Consider the following 4716-nt stretch of genomic DNA (forward strand, 5'->3'; position numbering starts at 1 on the left):
ATTCTATGAACTGGTATTTTTAGTTCAACATGCAGCTATCTGACACTAGCAAACATTTCTTTGATACTGATAAAACAACTACTAAATTGAAAGAGATAAAACACACCATATTACTAGTTTTAAAACTTCGGAGGCTAGATCCTCAGCGGGTGTAAATTGGTGTAGTTCCACTGAAGTCAATGGACCTATGCTGATTCACAGCAGCTGAGTTTCTAGCTCCTCCCTTCATTCAATGTAAGCTGAATTTAGATATGCTGAGGTGGGTTTAATTTTACAAGGACAAAACTTAAATCACTCCTGTGTTTTGTTTAAGAATCCTGCTCTCCAAGAACATGGGAGCATCTTACATGTTTCAGATTTCTTCTGCTCTACAACTATCCTCTCCTTTTCCTCCTTTAAGTAATAGTCTTTGTCCTTTAAGGACTACAAAGGAAATAAAATAAGAGCATGCATAGAACCATACATTAAACCAATCCCCAATATTGCAAACTTTTAAATAGAGTACTCAGGAAAAACTGCCAAAATTCATATGATAGCATGGTACAAGATGGATTTAATGTGCATTTTTGCTGTGATGGGGCCAATTGCATGCCTTTATGGCAAAAACACATACTAAACCAGATGTAATGTAGCAAAAATACACACAAGAACACCAGCTTCCCCAGGTTCTGTCTTTTGTAAACAAGAAGGGAGCAATGGGGGTGGAGGCCCCCTCCCATTGGGCAGGGTATACCTGGGCACAGGATTTTCCCAACCTGTATTTGGTAGGACTTTCCCTAATCCCTGAAAAATCCTGCTCGTTGAATTCAGCCATATCCTCTCTCTGTAAACATGTTCCTTTTTTATTTTGCATTTAAGTTGCTTTCATGCCTTCATTCTCTGTCAATTTAGCCTGTTTCCTTTATTTCTATTTTTGCTTTGTTTTTTCTGTGTCTATTGAATGTCTCTTTCCCTTCCCATCCATCTCCCTATCTTCTCTCTCTCTTCTCTTCCATGGTAATTTCCTTCCCTTTCCCCCCTTATATTTGCTCCTCCTGCCAGCTGGCTGCATTTGGAATAATGAGGGAACAAGCCGTCCCTGTGATTTTTCTTTGAAAAAACTAGAGCAGAATCTCTCAGACTGTTTTCCACTAGTAAGTACAAATCAAGGAGAAGGTAGGCTTGTAACACCAAATGGCAGTATTTACGGAATAGCCTATTTAACAAACATCATCTCTGTTCCAAGAATGAGTAAATTCTCAGGATGGTTTAATTAACTATTAGTTTTGTTTGTTTTTTTAATTCTCCTTGTTTGTGGACATTCCGGTCGACAACTTGGCCGCCTATCTTTCTGGGGTTCCAATTTGGCAGACTAGACCATCGCCGCAATGTGGGTTTGGTGCTCACATGCCATGGGGATGAGTGCAATAGGAAAACTAAGACGGTAGAATCATCCAAGACAGATGTATATTTGTTCAGCACCATAAACTAAATGAGGTTGCATCTTCTGGCTCAGTCGTAGGCTGCTGCAGGCACACATCTGTTGTTGTTTGATATGGCTGTAAAGTTCACTCGTCTGGGCAAGTATAGAAAAAGGTTGGGAAGAATAATTTCACCGAATAACTTGATTTTTCCAAGTCTTCCGATACCAACCCGGACATGCCACTACATGTTGCTGTGCTGTGGAGTTTCTGTAGTGGGCTTTTAGTTAGCTATACTTGATAGAGTTATAACTTCCTGACTAAAAAAGTTCTCTGACAATAACGTATTAGGCTGGGGCATTTAAAACGAGAGGACAAAATTCTAGTAAATGTACAGTAGAGACCAATGCTACATGGCAGGGAGATGGAGTGTAAATAGCCTCAGAAGGTCTTTTCTATCTCTTATTTCTAGGATCATGTGATTAATTTCCAGCTTGGTAAACCAAGCAAGGAATGAGATCAAAGGGGAAAGACATAACGGCTTTGAATTTTTACCATGTGCTACTAGAAGAAACAAACCTACTTGGCTGGTCTTATATGAGAAGGTTCTGTTGAAATCCTATCTTTGATGCGTGATCAAATATTAAATTGCATTTTATAAGAAATTATGCTTGGAAGGATCTACGCCAAAGACAACAAAAAGTGAGATTGTTACAGAAAAACTGTACTGCTAACTGCCAGACAGGCTATAAAGAATAGTAACAATGCTGGGCCATCGTTACTGGATTGGTTACATACACTAATGACTACATTCAGTTTTATAAAGTAGCCCACACAAAAGGTCACTTTTTTATAGGGTTTCCTTTGTTGTGTCCACATTAGTTTGCAAAAGCAAAATTTCACATTTATGTACAAATATCAGACACTTGTATGGCTGCCGATCTACAGGTATGCACAAATATGAGGCTAATCCGAAAATAAATAGTACAGAAGCAAATAAGTCAAAACCAGAAATTTGCCAAAACCTTACAGAGACTGCCAAATGTTTGTTTGGACAGCTTCCAGTCTGAGCACATGTCTGCTGGGGGCAACTTTGTGTGTTCTGTAAATACAAAATATATTGTATTAAATAGACTATGAAATATTATAAAGAATGAGCATATTTCATCATTAAAAGATTAGTTGTCGCTATTTATTAGCGCCACAGAAACAGCTATTGCTTGGCTACGATAAGGGCCCATGTTTTGAAGACTGCTTGCAGCACTTGATAGCCATGTGTAAATCAAGGATTTTCACATTCACCTACTGTACCCATGCATATGCAGAACTCATTACTTGTGAATGTATATCAGAGAAGTAAGTAAACAGAGCGCAAAGACATGCAAATTTGAGCTTGAGTGTCAAAGATTCTTGCATGCTTGAACAAATTTTTTAAAAATATTAAAAAAGTTTACATGACTGTTGCGCTCTCTGTTCCTTATATACTCCAAACATCTCCCTCTTGCTATTAATGATTGTTTTCACTTAGAGTCTGTCTTCTAATTTTGCTTAACCATATAGTGAAGTCATAATCCTGTACTTGCAACATCAGTGTGTTGTCATAGAAATTATTGTGATGTCACAAATTCAGTGTTATAATTGCAAGTGCAGGATCAAACAGCAGGTGGGCTGTGCATTTAAACAAGGGTTGCATCAGCTTTGTTACTATTAATAGTAATTAATGTTTTCTATGTATTAGTTTAGGGTAGAATCCACGATGTGCTGGGAATTTTACAGACATTCAAAAAGAGATTAAACCTTGCACTGAAACTTCACAATTGAAGGAAAGAGACAGAAATAGGGCAGAAGAATAGCAAATCAGAATGTTTATACAAATCTATTAGAAACATGATAAGAATAATTATTGAACATTTTTATCTCCTGCTATTTGAAGGCCTCTCTTTAAAAGTAACCTTTATGTCATAAAATCTGTCAGAAAATACAGGTTAATCAAAATACTAAAGCTTATACTCTTGACACTGTTTGTTACAGAATATCAGTAATATAAGCAGAGCGGCAGAATGCGCAGTGAAGTTGACCAGTGTTTAGAAGTGCAGATAATGTGTTTTTGATCAGCACTGTCTTTATAATGCAATTTAAAGTTGACAACTTATTCTAAAATAAACTTAATGTTGCAGAAGGATTAAAATGCTGCTTTCTTCCTCACTCCCCCATCCTTATTACAGAGTGGGGGCGAAATAATGCACGGAGAATAATACTGTAGCATCTAAAGAGTTTTTTCTGGTTTCTAAATCTAGTAAGGAGTCATTGTGTGTTTTGACAGAAGAATGAATCAAAATAATAAAGTGAATACAAAATTATATTGCTGTCAATTTAATTTACACAAAATAGCATTGTGACAAGGTAATTGTTATATATGATGCATCAGTCAATATAATATTTGGAGAACGCATTATAGAAAGTCAACATTTAACTACTAAAATCAACGTACATAATCAAAACTGTCAAAGAATCTTTATAGTTTTATATTAATTTGAATTTAATTTACTATCAAGGTGTCATTCATAGAGCTACTTACAATAGTTAATGATCTCTGCATTTCCATTATAAAATTCTGTTTTCAGAGGTTTATAACTTGGCCTTAAGAACTCTCAGCTCCGAAGCATATTTTGTTTTTCTTTAAAAACCTACTTTAGACATCTCTTAAACTTTTAAACTCTGCATGGAAAGTGTAGTTTCTCTTCCATGCTGATTCTGTGGATTTGCATTAGCTGCTTGGAACAGTGGGACTTCAGTAAAAGAATGGGATTTTTTCAATAAGTTTACCATGCCAACATGAAGCCCCATTCTAGTAAAGCAGCCAATTTTGAAGCTGACTTTTCTCTTCTCTTCTCCTCTCCTCTCCAAGGTGTTATACTGACCTCATCACTGTTGTATCAATAGAAGGTGCTCAGATATAACTATCAACTGTCATATGTTGTGTTTGTTACTCTCTCTCAACCTCCTCCCCCGCCCCCATGAGAAGATTGTGTGGAAAGCATAGCATTGTGCTTGATAGGGTTTTGGTGTTTGTTTTTTAAATGTACGTGCTACTCTGTGTTTATGTTAGAGAAAAAAGGGTCAAAGAAGTGCATCTTGTACATGGAGAGTAAGGTGGTGAGGTTTTGTGTTGGGCCTTAGTTCCTGAGAGTTTGTACTACTAGTTGTAGCTGGCCCCTCAGAAAGCTCTGTCTCCTGCACAGATGAGCTGTACTCTTATGGCAGAAAATTCCCTGGTGCCTGAGTAGCAGAATTGTCAGTCACAGTCCTCATACTG

This window comes from Caretta caretta, chromosome 7, assembly GCF_965140235.1.
Source record: "Caretta caretta isolate rCarCar2 chromosome 7, rCarCar1.hap1, whole genome shotgun sequence".
Lineage (NCBI taxonomy): Eukaryota > Metazoa > Chordata > Testudines > Cheloniidae > Caretta > Caretta caretta.